Genomic DNA, 16,146 nt, shown 5'->3' with positions numbered 1-16,146 from the left:
TCAGTAGGTGGTCCAAGTCCTGTATTGCTCCGCATTCACACCTATCGCTATCACTGTAACCCCATTTAAATAGGTTTGATTTGCACCCAGTTACTCCAGTGCGCAGCCGATTTAATGACCTCCAAGTTGTAAAAGGTAGTTGAAATCCTGCAGATCCCTCCTCAAGTAGTTCCAGTGTGGCACCATTTCTTTCCAGAGAGATAATCGCCTTGCGACGGGCTTGGTGGCGAGGTGATGCTGAAGAGCAGACAGTAGAAAAATCGTAAATGGACTGACAGCCAAGTCCGTTCCGTTTAAAGTGCAGGAAAAATTTCTTTTCTCTACAAGCCAAGGTATTATGGATACATTACAAGGGATATGGGCGGAGAAATTGGCAAGTATCGGTTTACTACAAGAACAAGAAACGAAGGAAAATCATGATTCTGTCAGTATCTCGCGCTGTTCACTTAAGGAAATACCATCAAATACAAAGTATTTATTAATATATATTAATCAGCCAAGTGAGCCTCTTTCATCTCTCTGGAACTCAACACTTCGTCCTGAAATTGATGATTTGTCCACCACCGACATATTTGTGACTCAACGTTCTATATGCAATTATCATCTCTGCTATGTTGTCAAAGTATAATACTGAGACCGTGACTCACCTATTTGCTTATAGGAACGAAGAACACTGTAAGTAGCTAAGCGTCCGAAATATCAAAATATGTGGGTGCTCTACACGGAGAGTTCTTCGAAATTTTCTGAAATCATTAGTTCTTAACATCTTTTCTTCAGCAAATCTGATACTTGTTTAGGAGCCGCAGGTATGCAATTTCTTCCTTTACTGTAGATATGTTACACTTCCAGCAACATTTTCTTTTTTCCATCAGTCTTTTGAATGGTTTGGTGCAGCCCGCCACGAGTTCCTCTCCTGTGACAACCTCTTCATCTCATAGTATCACTTGCAACCTACCTCCTCAATTATTTTCTCGATGTATTCCAATCTCTGGCTTTAGTACCATGGAAGTTATTTCCTGATGTCCTATCATCCTGTCCCTTCTCCTTGTCACTGTTTCCCACATATTCCTCTCCGATTCTGCGCAGAACGTCCTCATTCCTTACCTTATCAGTCCACCTAATTTTCTACATTCTTTTGTAGCACCAGATCTCACATGCTTCGATTCTCTTCTTTCCTGAATTTCCCACAGTCGATGTTTACTACAGCACAGTGCTACGCTCCATAATACATTCTCAGAAATTTCTTCCTCAAACTAAGTAAATAGACTTCTAATCGCCAGGAATGCCCCTTTTACGAGTTTTAGTCTCCTTTTTTGTCCTCCTTGCTCTGTCCATCATGGGTTATTTTGTTGCCTAGGTAGCAGAATTCATTAACTTCGTCTACCTCGTGATCCCCAATTCTGATGTTAAGTTTCTCGCTATTGTCATTTCCACTACTTCTCGTTCCTTTCGTCTTTCTTTTATTTATTCTCTGTCCATATTCTGTATTCATCAGACTTTTCATTCCATCCAACAGATCCTGTAATTCTTCTTCACTTTAACTGAGGATAGCAATGAGGATAGCAATGTCATCAGCGAATCTTATCATTGATATCCTTCCTCCGTGAATTTTATCCCATTCTTGAACTTTTCTGTTATTTGTGTTATTTTTTTTCGATGTATAGATTGAACAGTAGGGGCGAAAGACTACATACCTGCCTCACACCCTTTCTAATCTAAGCACTTTGTTCTTGGTCTTCGAATCTGATTGTTCCCTCTTGGTTCTTGTACATATTGTGTATTACCCGTCTCTCTCTATAGCTTGCCGCTATTTTTCTCAGAATTTCGAACATCTTGTACTATTTTATACTGTCGAACACTTCTTCCAGATCGAAATATAAGCTGCTGGTGCAAATATCGTATAAACGAGCTCTGCCGCGCGGTTTGAGGCTTCATGTCACGGACTGCGCGGCCCCTCCCGCCGGAGATTCGATTCCTCCCTCGGGCATGAGTTGTAACGTTGTTACTTTATTTTTCTATGAAAGCGGTACTTATGGACAATAAAAGCAGGTTAAGCTGTCTGGGGAAGTTAACCTTGCATTAGTGCGCAACTGTTTCACCAGGTATCCAGTCTAGCTTACCAAATTCCCAACCAGACTAACATTAATTATAATCTTTTAATAGTCATACGACAACCGGTGATATATATATATATATATAAAGAGAATTTAAATAAAAAGAAATAAATCAGTTTATATTTGGAAATTTATTTTAACATTGATCATTGAAATTTCAGCATATTAAATTTGATTCATAAATAAACTGGTGCCTTATTTAGGATTGTGGAAAATGTGAGTTTGTAATCTTACGGAACACATCAAATATGGAGCCAAGATTGGGAGACTGCATACAACACTGCATTCATAAAATAACACACGAAGAACGTTGAAACATATGCAAGAGGAAATTAACCACAACCAACCGATTCAATTTTCGCCCAAAGAAATTACGTTCGTAGCACAATCCTGTCCGTCATGTAGTTACCACACACTGGTATACTAAATTCATACTAACTCTCTGTGAAATCTTCCCAAAAAGAATAGCTGAGGGCTACTTTGATGATTACACCACATGCTTCACGTGGTCAACATGGTTTACACAAAGCGTGTAACTCCACAATAATTTTGATAATTAAAATAAATTAGATCGAAAAGCAATTTACAAAAGAAAAACCTCGAACTGGTTACTAACGTCTTACTATTAACCTGATGGGTCAAACAATTATATGAGCGCGTGGTAGTGGTCTCACAAAGTACACCCCATGTGGGTTGAACATAAAGAAAAGTTGCTATATTGAAAAATACTGTCAAGTCGAGACGTTATAATCTCACACACATTCGCATTTAAGATTGATGATCTTAGTTAGAGTTACTGATCAACACGTGGTTCCACTTTACTCACAAAGTAGTGACAAAGCAACTACCGGGAAATAATCTGAACTTCACACGAGAATTACACTGTGCTGCAATTTAAGATAACATTAGATATTTTAGAGCTAAACCTGAAATAAAGGTGATTAAATTTTCAGTTAGGCTGAACTTAAGAAATCCATTGTCCTACGGACTTAGCAGACACGCGCTTAGCCGGAGATCTTACCACTTCAGACGTTCGCCACGGACAGACTGACCTGCGCTCCTACCGAGCGTGCTTCCTGAGGGTGGCTCACAAATACCAACGGAAGTGGCCAGAGGGGCAGCTTCCTATACCAACATGACAAGGGACGGCCAGGACCATGCTAAGAATGGAAACCTCTCTGCTTTTAGAAAGCGTAGCTACCTGTTCCGACGTTGGTCCTACTGTTCTCTAGCAGACAGGCTTGTCTGCTACCCTCAAGCATGCAACTAGAAATACATTTGCTCATTCATCCTCTCACACAGAAGGGAAGGGGGATGACAGTATCTTATCATATACAGTATATAAAAGAAAGCAGATGTAGGTTCCGTATGAGACTGTGTGACACGAATTACATATAAACTGTGTTTTAAAGCCGGCCAGTGTGGCCGAGTGGTTCTAGGCGCTTCAGTCTGGAACCACGCGATCGCTACGGTCGCAGGTTCGAATCCTGCCTTGGGCATGGATGTGTGTGATGTCCTTAAGTTTGTTAGGTTTAAGTAGTTCTAAGTTCCAGGGGCCTGATGACCTTAGATGTTAAGTCCCATAGTGCTCAGAGCCTGTGTTTTAAAGTGTAGTAGTGTGACAGATCGTTCTTGTTTATGTGTAAAAGTAACACGTTCCACTACTCAGTCTCCTCCCAGATAGTCAGAAACGCCACAGTAAATTTAGAAGAGGAATTTATGCCGTAAATGACAACAGATTTAAGAAATTAAACATGAAAGGAATCCAACAGAGACCTTTCAGAGTGTGAGTGTTGTTCTTAGCATAAGTTAGTTTAAGTAGTGTGTGAGTCTAGGGACCGATGAGCTAAGCAGTTTGGTCCCTTAGGTATTCACAAACATTTGAATATTTGAACAACCTCGGAATGGCATCTTAAAGAGCACCCTGTACGCCACGCCGTCCAGCTGCTTCATTATTATTCGTAGACATATGATGACGCTCATACAAAGGAGGGAGGTCTTCCCTGACCAACACGGAATCGCCAAGTTTTGAAGCAGCTCCCATTACGGGAGCCAGTGGCCCATGAACGTATCAATTTCAGTACAAAACTGGATCTTCCCCAGGAAAGAATCGGTTCCTAGACTTTCGTCCCTGACGTGGTGTCACCGTCAGAGGAGGCTAGTTCGATGGTCGAATCGATTTTTTCACAGTTATTTGGTTGCTGAAAGAAGAAGACGTTTTGTCGTACAATTTGTTATTCCCATGGCACACGTCAAGGGAATCACAAATCCCACCGCAGTGGTTCACGGAATGAAGAAACGTGATAGTGTTGATGATGATCTGTTCATTGGGTGTGAAGCCCAATATCGGGTCCCTTCTGGGGATTATTCAAGAGGAGTATGGTATGCGCCAAGCTGTATTACACCCAATGCCTTCCGTATCGACACAGTCATGACACTACAGCCTAGGAACCTCCACTCACTGTCAATTTAGAGAGCCAGTTCCTGGATTTGGGGAGGCACACCAGCTCTGGATCGAATGCACCAGCGGTTAATGACTGGGGCCGGTATGTCAGGCAGCTTAGTTGTAGTTTTTAAGCGGTTTTCCACATCTGACTAGGTGAATACTGGGATGATACTCACGTCCCGCCTCAGGTACACAGTTTGTAAACGCTTTGGAAACGTTCTCACAGTAGCGCATGAGACAACACTAGACACAGACGCATGAGGTACACAAATTCCGTCCTAGGGTAAGAGAGAAGAGGTGTCGAGAGGAATGGCATCCGGCTGCCCTCTACGACTGCCAAATACAGTAATTAATGTGGCCACGCTATGAAGATACGTCGTGGAGACCAGCAAGCAGCAGAAGAAGAAGATAGAAGATAGAAGATGTGAATGTTCTAACCCTGAATTTTCATGAGGACAGGGTCCACTGCATTAGTGTAATTATTGTATGAAGTCATTCCACATTTGTCCGTTAAAAATTAATTCAGTATTCTAGGAACGAAGGAAGAAAGGAAGATTAGGGTTTAACATCCCCTCAACCTATCTCATGAGTCAAAGTGAGAGTGATGACCATTATCTAGCCTAGCGTACAGGGTGATTCAGCTGCCCATACTGCTGAGTTACACAATGCCTTCAAATACCTCTCGCAAGATTTTCATGTTCTCTCGCTTGATATGGGCAAACTGTTAGTCCTACAGGAAAAAATGAAGAGGACGTATTTGTAGGAAATGTAATGTAGTTAAATTCTATATTGGGCTACGTTTTCGATAGAAGCCTTAGTTTCCTAACTGTTCAAGGAAAACGTACGAAAGAGACCTTCAAATGAGTTTTTGTTCAGCAACTCGAAAGCTGCGCACTGTATCGAAAACGTATCTCATACACTATTTAACTACATTAAATTTCCTGTTCATTTATTCTGCATTTGCGTGTAGCGACCGACATAATATGAAAATCTCGCGCATGGTTTTTGAAGATGTTGCGGGTTGCATAAAACACAGCACCACAAGCAGCTGGATTACGCTGCGAGTGTCACAGAGCAGAGATATCTACATCTACATGATTACTCTGCAATTCACATTTAAGTGCTTGGCAGAGGGTTCATCAAACCACAATCATACTATCTCCCTACTATTCCACTCCCGAACAGCGCGCGGGAAAAACGAACACCTAAACCTTTCTCTTCGAGCTCTGATTTCTCTTATTTTATTTTGGTGATCATTCCTCCCTATGTAGGTTGGGCTCAACAAAATATTTTCGCATTCGGAAGAGAAAGTTGGTGACTGAAATTTCGTAAATAGATTTCGCCGTGACGAAAAACGTCTTTGCTTTAATGACTTCCATCCCAACTCGCGTATCATATCTGACACACTCTCTCCCCTATTACGTGATAATACAAAACGAGCTGCCCTGTTTTGCACCCTTTCGATGTCCTCCGTCAATCCCACCTGGTAAGGATCCCACACCGCGCAGCAATATTCTAACAGAGGACGAACGAGTGTAGTGTAAGCTGTCTCTTTAGTGGACTTGTTGCATCTTCTAAGCGTCCTGCCAATGAAACGCAACCTTTGGCTCGTCTTCCCCACAATATTATCTGTGTGGTCTTTCCAACTGAAGTTGGTCGTAATTTTAACACCCAGGTACTTAGTTGAATTGACAGCCTTGAGAATTGTACTATTTATCGAGTAATCGAATTCCAACGGATTTCTTTTCGTACTCATGTGGATCACCTCACACTTTTCGTTATTTAGCGCCAACTGCCACCTGCCACACGATACAGCAATCTTTTCTAAATCGCTTTACAACTGATACTGGTCTTCGGATGACCTTACTAGACGGTAAATTACAGCATCATCTGCGAACAGCCTAAGAGAACTGCTCAGATTGTCACCCAGGTCATTTATATAGATCAGGAACAGCAGAGGTCCCAGGACGCTTCCCTGCGAAACACCTGATATCACTTCAGTTTTACTCGATGATTTGCCGTCTATTACAACGAACTGCGACCTTCCTGACAGGAAATCACGAATCCAGTCGCACAACTGAGACGATACCCCATAGGCCCGCAGCTTGATTAGAAGTCGCTTGTGAGGAACGGGTTCAAAAGCTTTCCGGAAATCTAGAAATACGGAATCAACTTGAGATCCCCTGTCGATAGTGGGTCCGGCAACAAACGATTCGGAAGAAATCTGCAGAGCAACACGGTGCATAATGTCACTCGGGCACTACACGGCGCTTAGAATGGGTGTGCTCTGGCCGTAGCCGCGGGCGGGTCTTCTCGCGACGCTACGGAAACCCGGTGTGCCGGACGGACGGAACGTTCCAGCGTGGAGGAACGGATCTGCAGGCACCGTGGAACGGCCGCATCCCCCGCTCAGTGACAATGGTCGAAAGCAGGGCGGCCCGACAGGAAAACGAGGCTGTTGTTGCCAAACAGGATGGCGGCGGATCAGCGCCAGCGGCAGTGGAAAGCGGGAAAAGTGTGGGCCGAGCTGAGCAGAGCCGAGGCGAGCCTTCCAACTGGCGCGGCGGCCTTTCGCCGGGCAACCGATCGCCCGGCCCACTTGGGGGGCGCTTCGCCGCGCCTCGCTTCCGGCAGCCGCCTCACCAAACAGCGTCGCGCACCGCTGCTCCGGACCAGAGCAGAGCGCAGCGGCGAAAGCGAGGCACGGAGAAAGGGGTTTCTCCGCAAGGCGGGCCGATCACGTTGTGTCGCGCTACACGCCCAGCCCCATTGCCCATCCACTTACCTGCAACACTTCCTCGCACGAAACTATAGTCTTAATTCGAGATTTTTTTCTTTCTACTGTCTTCCAGACCTGTTTCGGGGCGGGCACGTTGCAGCTACCTCCTACTCTACCATACATGTCGAAAATAAAGATAAAACAAATTTTTTTAAAAAAAAATCACATTCCACTATTTAAATTGCTGACATTGGTGAGATATGAGAGCAGGAAAATTAAAGAGACCTTTGGAGTAAAGAGAACCACTTGCATGATTATCAAGAGCACAGATGGAAACCCAGTTCTAAGCAAAGAAGGGAAAGCAGAAAGGTGGAAGGACAGTATAGAGGGTCTATACAAGGGCGATGTAATTGAGGACAATATTATAGAAATGGAAGAGAATGTAGATGAAGATGAAATAGGATAAATGATACTGCGTGAAGAGTTTGACAGAGCACTGAAAGACCTGAGTCGAAACAAGGCCCCGGGAGTAGACAACATTCCATTAGAACTACTGACAGCCTTGGGAGAGCCAGGCCTAACAAAACTCTACTACCTAGTGACCAAGATCTATGAGACAGGCGAAATACCCTCAGACTTCAAGAAGAATGTAATAATTCCAATCCCAAAGAAAGCAGGTGTTGACAGATGTGAAAATTACCGAACTATCAGTTTAATAAGCCACGGCTGCAAAATACTAACGTGAATTCTTTACAGATAAGTAGAAAAACTGGTAGAACACGACCTCGGGGAAGATGAGTTTGGATTCCGTAGAAATGTTGTAACACGTGAGGCAATACTGACCCTACGACTTATCTTAGAAAATAGCTTAAGAAAATGCAAACCTACGTTTCTAGCATTTGTAGTCTTAGAGAAAGCTTTTGACAATGTTGACTGGAGTACTCTCTTTCAAATTCCGAAGGTGCCAGGGGTAAAATACAGGGAGCGAAAGGCTATTTACAGTTTGTACAGAAACCAGATGGCAGTTATAAGAGTCGAGGGGTATGAAAGGGAAACAGTGGTTGGGAAGGGAGTGAGACAGGGTTTTAGCCTCTCCCCAATGTTATTCAATCCGTATATTGAGCAAGCAGTAAAGGAAACAAAAGAAAAATCCGGAGTAGGAATTAAAATCCATGGAGAAGACATAAAAACTATGAGGTTCACCGATGACACTGTAATTTTGTCACAGACAGCAAAGGACCTGGAAGAGCAACTGAACGGCATGGACAGTGTCTTGAAAGTAGGATATAAGATGAACATCAACAAAAGTAAAACGAAGATAATGGAATGTGGTCGAAATAAATCGGGTGATGCTGCGGGAATTAGATTAGGAAATGAGACACTTAAAGTAGTAAAGGAGTTTTGCTATTTGGGGAGTAAAATAACTGATGATGGTCGAAGTAACGAGAAGATATGACATGTAGGCTGGCAATGGCAAGGAAAGCGTTTCTGAAGAAGAAAAATTTGTTAACATCGAGTATAGATTTAAGTGTCAGGAAGTCGTTTCTGAAAGTATTTGTATAGAGTGTAGCCATGTGTGGAAGTGAAAAGTGGACGATAAATAGTTTGGACAAGAAGAGAGTAGAAGCTTTCGAAATGTGGTGCTGCAGAAGAATGCTGAAGATTAGATGGGTGTTGTGACTTGGCAAGGCAGCCAAGTCACAATGAGAGGAAGCCGAAAGCACGCGTTAAGCTCACGCAGATTGGCGTGAGGTCTGGAACAGTTAAAGGAATTAATAGTAACAAATAAAGTACGTAGTTGATGTAATACTTAACTTTAATCCACAATTGTAGAACATCTCTCTTGACGCTACATGTTATAACCACAGTATAAAATAATATCAAATGCTATGGCGCCTTGCTATGTCGTAGCAAATGACGTAGCTGAAGGCTATGCTAACTATCGTCTCGGCAAATGAGAGCGTAATTTTCAGTGATCCATCTCTGGCTAAGTCGGCTGTACAACTGGGGCGAGTGCTAGTAAGTCTGTCTAGACCTGCCGTGTGGTGGCGCTCGGTCTGCAATCACTGACAGTGTCGACACGCGGGTCCGACGTATACTACCGGACCGCAGCCGATTTAAAGGCTACCACCTAGCAAGTGTGGTGTCTGGCGATGACACCACAGATGGGTAGATCACTAACTAATGATGAAGTATTGAATAGGATTGGGGAGAAGAGAAGATTGTGGCACAACTTGACCAGAAGAAGGGATCGGTTGGTAGGACATGTTCTGAGGCATCAAGGGATCACCAATTTAGAATTGGAGGGCAGCGTGGAGGGTAAAAATCATAGAGGGAGACCAAGAGATGAATACACTAAGCAGATTCAGAAGGATGTAAGTTGCAGTAGGTACTGGGAGATGAAGAAGCTTACAGGATAGGGTAGCATGGAGAGCTGCATCAAACCAGTCTCTAGACTGAAGACCACAACAGCAAGATGAGAGCAGAAATAAAATCTTTGAGGAGTTGTTATAATATAGTACTGTATTAGAGCCGAATAGATTACTTCAAAGAAGTCGTATTCAAATTCATACTCAAATTACTCTTTTGACGCGTTTCGGATTTATTTCCGTCATCAGATATCCAAGTGTCCAGAGGGTCATAGGATATGAGCGTTAGTAGATATAAAAGTAACATAAGCTGACAGACTACTCACAGCAGCTCCGATGCAGTTCTACATGGTCGCCCCATTCTACAAGATTTCATGTCTCATCTGTATTACTTTGGGGACTGTAGATAACATTAATTCTGACAGAGACGCTAAGGACGCAGATCAGTAGAATGGAACGGACAGTGTCTTGAAAAAAGTTTGTAAGACGAACATCAACAAAAGTAAAAAGGTGGCAATGGAATGTAGCCGAACTAAATTAGGGGGTGTAGAGGGAATTAGATTAGTAAATAAGACACTAAAAGTAGTAGATGAAGTTTGCTATTTGGGCAGCACATGTGGAGAGGATACAAATAGCAGACTGACAACAGCAAATAAAGCGTTTCTGAGTAAGAGGAATTTGTTAACATCGGATACAAATTTAATAGTTAGGAAGTATTTCTTGAAAGTATTTGTCTGTAGTCTAGCCTTGTACGCAAGTGCCACTTGGGGCTTGACAGTAGTAAGCAAACTCAAACTATGTCGGTTGTAGCAATTATGCTGAGATTAAGAGATCTGAACGGGATAGTATCATGGACATCAGCATTAAAACAGTCTTCGGACTGAAGGCCACAACACCAACATTGATGAGATGATAGCAGACTCTGACGGTGGTGAAGTTTGTGTTGTCACAGTGCTATGTTGGTGTTGGAGGATCCGTCGTTACAGTGCAAGTGGTCTGTCTGTACAGACATAGTAATCACCTCTAGATAAAATGTAGTAATGCCTGGGGTTTCCGAATGTGAAGACGCGACATCATGAGGAGCTTAGGAAATAATGTGGGCTGGGGAAGAGCATTGTCAGTTGGGCATGGTGGGCTAGAAGAAGAAGATGTGCCAATGCTTGTGACGAAGACAGGGAACTGTATGTATTTAAATGCTCCACTGGCTAAGATGTGAATGAGGCTAAACAAAGGCTTCAAGCTGGAATACTGTATAACAGGAGTGGGTTTGGCAGTGGTGGCCAAGGTACTTTGGAGGCACATGGATCGGGCTGCTAGTGTGATTCGTTGGAGGCTACGGGGTCGCTCAAAATGATGGACATTTTGGACAACAGTGGTTACAAAGTGGTTTGTATCTTCAGTGTTAAGGACGGAATGTAAGGAGTTGCTTGGGTCGGGTGATCATAGCTAGATCAAATGGAAATGGTTAGTTCGCGTTAGATGGGATGAGGATAAGTCTTACATCTGTAGGAGCTTGATTATATTCCGCTGCTCGCATTGAAACATGCACCCATGTTGTCACACAATGACTGTCGTTGTCGTTTCTACGCAATCCACACTGAGTCTTTCCAGTGCTGGGCTTATTTACAGATTTCTACTGATTCCCTAAACTTGCATTGATTCTCAGTAAAAGTCACAGATTGGTGTGAATTACACGCCAATACATCACTACTGGAGGCCAATCCAAAACTTGAAAAGAATTCACGAAGAAAATAAGATTAAACTCCACGACATTACAGCTGTTTCATACTCTTCTAAGACACGTTGAGAGGCAATATAGGTATTCAGATTCGTGTGAACGGCATCGTCTGCGTGCGGTGTCGGAGATCCAACGTGGATCCCCCGTGTAGCAACCAGGTACCTCATCCCTCAGCCATGGGCGCGGAATCTTTAACTTGCAGCTGATTCAATTACTTATCTTGAACACGAGAGGCGTATGGAACCAAGATAGAAAGCTTTGTGGCGCAGATTCAAGTGTCGCCATAGCTCATGATAGACACACTAAAACTCCAAATTGGAAAATGTTTAATATTGTCTTTCCTGCTGCAGCTAATTGATTGCATCAACAGTCATCATCTCTTGGTACCCCGAATCTGGAATTATTCAACCACGAGTTTAAAAAAAACTTCAGAATTAGTATGAGATAAAATAACATGACGTAAATTTAATTTCAGGGTAATTGCAATCAGCTGGCGTCTGCATCAATATCACGAAGGGAGAGAAAGCTATTATAAAACTTCTGCAGTGACAGGGTAGGAGGACAGGTTATTAACGACAACTGCGAAAGCCTTTTGCCTTACGTAAGATGGAGAGAGGGAGACGTACGATAGTTAATTAAATCTGCATTCATATCAAACAGGAAATTCCGGAATGACATTTTTCTTTCTGAAGCGTAGTGTTTATTGAATTAAATCTTCAGTTCAAAAAAATGGCTTTGAGCACTATGGGACTTAACATCGGAGGTCATCAGCCCCTAGAACTTAGAACTACCTAAGGACATCACACACATCCATGTCCGAGGCAGGATTCGAACCTGCGACCGTAGCGGTCGCACGGTTCCAGACTGTAGCGCCTAGAACCGCTCGGCCACTCGGGCCGGCTAAATCTGCAGTGATATTTTAAATCTCGAGATAGGACGTAAACCAAGAATGTAACATTTCAGTGGCCATTGTCACTATCAACCTATTCCACAACACTCTCTTCGCGAATGTTCTGTCACTCTCCATACAAATCTCCTAATCACTGTGCTATTTATGTCGGTCCAAACGATTTTTTATTAAGGAAATATATTGGAGTGTTCACAGAACTGAACCGTTCGTTATGGGTTATAACATCGCCGCACTGGAAATTAAAATGGCGTATCGAACCGATTACTTGATTAACTGGTTACAAGACTTTTGAAGCCTTGTAACTAATTTCCGTCTACACGTAAAAATTTTATGTATTGAAAGGAGTCCCAAAGCGTCCGTTAAACAAAGTTTTCACCTCTTCAAGAGATTGTGAGCTTGGTCGCTGCTACTTGAAGTAGAAACTCTGATGGTGCAGGTAATCGTTCGTAATCAGGACGCTATGTTTTGTAGCTAGGCTTAAAAAACGGAGCTCGCCGACAGTAGCGATGTAGGCAATTATAAGAAATCATGGCAATGAAAAAAAGCTCTACATTTCACCTGATGTGCTACTGTAAGGAAGTTTTACTGAATTGCATTAAACGGAGTTAGAGGCACACCCCACATGTCATCTTCTCGACCTATAAATTTACGCCAACATGTTTGGAATGGAAGTCACGTTGCCACTATAACTGATTTATGGGTCTTCAGCATTTTTCGCTCGGAAATAGAATGGAGTTCACGTCAAAGTCCATCGTGTAATGCAGTAGCAGTTCTACAAGTATTCATTTCTGCGCACAGTATGCTGCTTAAAAGAAAAAGAAAAAAAAAGCCTCATGCAACCAAGAATTGAAAATATCCCATAAATATACGTGTACACGTAACTGAGATGTTGTGAGTTGCTGATACTCTCCATATTACCCAGTAACTCAGAGACCAAGGGATCGCAAAATTATTTAACCAGAACGTTGGAACGACAATGAAAGATCTTATGGGTCTCATTGGTGAGTTTCCTATATGTAGATGATATTCTATATATAGAATATGAAACGAGCGACCTTCATCATGCAGTTTGCACTCTCGTTGTGCTCACGTGTATGAAAGTTGACCATGTTTTCATTACCAGGTTTGCCCGGAAGCTTAGTATAAGAATAGTGGCTTCTAGCAGCGTGTGACTTACGACACGGTGGTTCTCGCTACGTGCGGTTTGTCATGTCGGCCGAAACTTTCATAACGAGTGCATGTGGGCGCCCTCACGTACTCACTGGGTCTAACATGGGACAGATACTGATTCAGGACTCCCGGAGCCCTTGGCAAGTAACTGTGCAGTTTATCCAGTATCAAACACCGTCCCACCTACGAGGTATCGCCTGTATTCCATTATGTGTGGTCATTAACATTCTCTTTACACAGAATGTATCAGCTTCATTTAGGTTTACATGTCACATGGAGACAAATCTAGTGCTAACTTTTTATCATTACAGACACTACTGATCATGGCAACTTGTATCACTGACATACGCGTCAACAGTTTATACATGTAAAGTATACACCTCGACTGGACTATTCCTCCTGGCTCGTATTTTCTGTTAACCAAAGGTTACTTTCTCTGGTGTGTCGAAACTAAACATTTAAACTACAAATCGAACTATGGATTTATGAATACAGTATGACCATTTTAGCGGAGGTGTGCGTCGAGAAAACTTAGTAGGTACAACCACATCAGTTCTGAGTTTGTGTTCGAGACTTCTGGGACCGTCTACGTCCTCACTGTCAGCGATTCGGTTAACAGATTTTGAATCCAAATATTGACATATAAATAGTCGAGTAATAGTTTTCAAATATTACAGTTTTGGCCTCTTTCGTACTCTTTCATGTGCCCATGTCGCATGACTTCTTTCTTCAATGGTCAGTTGAACTTTTCTTTGGTCTGCCTATTTACCTTTCCACAGTTAATAAAATATTTCGGGCTATTATGGCGTGGTCGAATGGCTTTCACATTAAAATCCAATGTTTCGTCCCCATCTGCAGAGAACATTTTCAAGGGGGATCGTAGCTTTTTTGATTGCCCGATTCACACCCTGATTCGCTATTGCAAGGGTGTGATCAGACCCTTAAAGAACATAGGATGAAACGTTGGATTTTAATTTGAAATCCATTCGACCACGGCATAATAGCCCGGAATATTTTGTCAACTGTGCCATTTCCGGCCGTGAAAGGTTATAAGTTATATTATTTGCCTTTTACAGATCAGATGCTTTTGCTACGAATTTTATTTTTTTGTTGTCTCACACTCAAGTTTTATTATTTGTGCAACTATTCCATTTTTTTATATACTAGCTAAAACTTTTAGCTGATAATTATTGTTCTTATTCCTCTCTAGCATCATACAGGAAGCCATTTTTCTCACAAATTCACCTTCATTGTACGGATTCTCCATTATTTTCCTGTTGTTAGTTTCAGAACTTGTTGCAATCGCAAAAGCACATTTTACCTCGTTGAAAATAAACATTCTTTATGTATATCGGTAATTTCAGTATACCTGCCTACGAAGGCAAATTAATTTCCGATTAACATCTCTCGTTTACGAAGACGATATCATCAAAAGGACTGAACTTCTTGCCGGCCGTTGTGGCCGTGCGGTTCTAGGCGCTTCAGTCTGGAATTGCGTGACTGCTACGGTCGCAGGTTCGAATCCTGCCTCGGGCATGGATGTGTGAGATGTCCTTAGGTTAGTTAGGTTTAATTAGTTCTATGTTCTAGGGGACTGATGACCTCAGAAGTTAAGTCGCATAGTGCTTAGAGCCATTTGAACCATTATTGAACTGAACTTCTTCACTCTGTCTCTTCATCTTCCGTGACAATTTTGGCAGAGATGAGGCTAGTTTATATTATATTTTTCACAAACTAATAATTTCAGAACTTTTCAGCTGTCTATGAATTGTAAATGGCTTTGTGGAATATGTTGTCACTGCCAAAAGAAATTTTATCATCAACTAAGAGTGATGTCAAATAAAGTGGGTTATCTTTATCGCTTTATTCCTACACATTGAGAAGCCGACTCCCGTTAATATAAATGTTACCACGCCCGGTTTACCTTTAACAAAAATTCGCAACTGGGACAAAACTTGCATCCCATATATGTCACTTTGTGCCATCTTTCGAGAATATTGTAGTCTAATCAGTTACTTTATATTTTAAAATTTTGAAAAATTTTTATCAGTTACAACGAATTCTTCTAACATATTCCATAAATGTTTTAAATTTTTCAGTTAAACTTAAGCCAAAAATTTAATAGTTAGTAGGAGATGTCACTTTCCCCAGTGAATGTCGTATTCAATATTTACAGGTTCAGGACGTTACATACTCACCAGTCTCTCTTTAAAAAGTATGTTGTCAATAAAAGTCAACAACAGTTAACTAATTTTTTCAATTTTTTTATGGTGGACGTAAAGTAACCACGCGTTAAGGCGTGTTATGGAAAATACGTTGTTGTTGCTAAAGTTAATACAGTGTTAGTTCGTAAGTCTTTAGAACATTTCAGAATTATGTCGAATGAACGCAGACGCAGGGAATCGTTAGTTGGTGTACAGGAGATCCAATACCATTTTCTTACAACGAAGCCGATTGATCACAAAAATGAACACACAGCAAGCTTAACAAGATTCGGAGAACCGACAAGGAGGATTCAGTGGGCGATTCGTCATGGGCTCGTTTAGTTAGCGCGAGAGCAACAGAGCGCAGGCTGAATATTTACAGGGCTACCATTGTCTCTGTCTTGTTATGAAGTGCTGTAATTGGTCGGAGTGCGCCCTAATGTCTTCTTTAGGTTGTAGCTGTTGTTGCTGTTGTG

The 16,146-nt window shown here is 42.1% G+C and overlaps 1 protein-coding gene across 3 annotated transcripts in view; it reads left to right on the top strand.

The window, feature by feature from the left end:
- The window catches only part of LOC124775092 (protein dimmed-like), a 302,754-nt gene that overhangs the window by 193,382 nt on the left and 93,226 nt on the right, over positions 1–16,146 (top strand). The window lies entirely within an intron of this gene.

The sequence above is a fragment of the Schistocerca piceifrons genome, chromosome 2 (assembly GCF_021461385.2).
Source record: "Schistocerca piceifrons isolate TAMUIC-IGC-003096 chromosome 2, iqSchPice1.1, whole genome shotgun sequence".
Lineage (NCBI taxonomy): Eukaryota > Metazoa > Arthropoda > Insecta > Orthoptera > Acrididae > Schistocerca > Schistocerca piceifrons.
The sequence above is the reverse complement of the archived record's forward strand: the minus strand, read 5'-3'. Positions and strand labels throughout refer to the sequence as shown.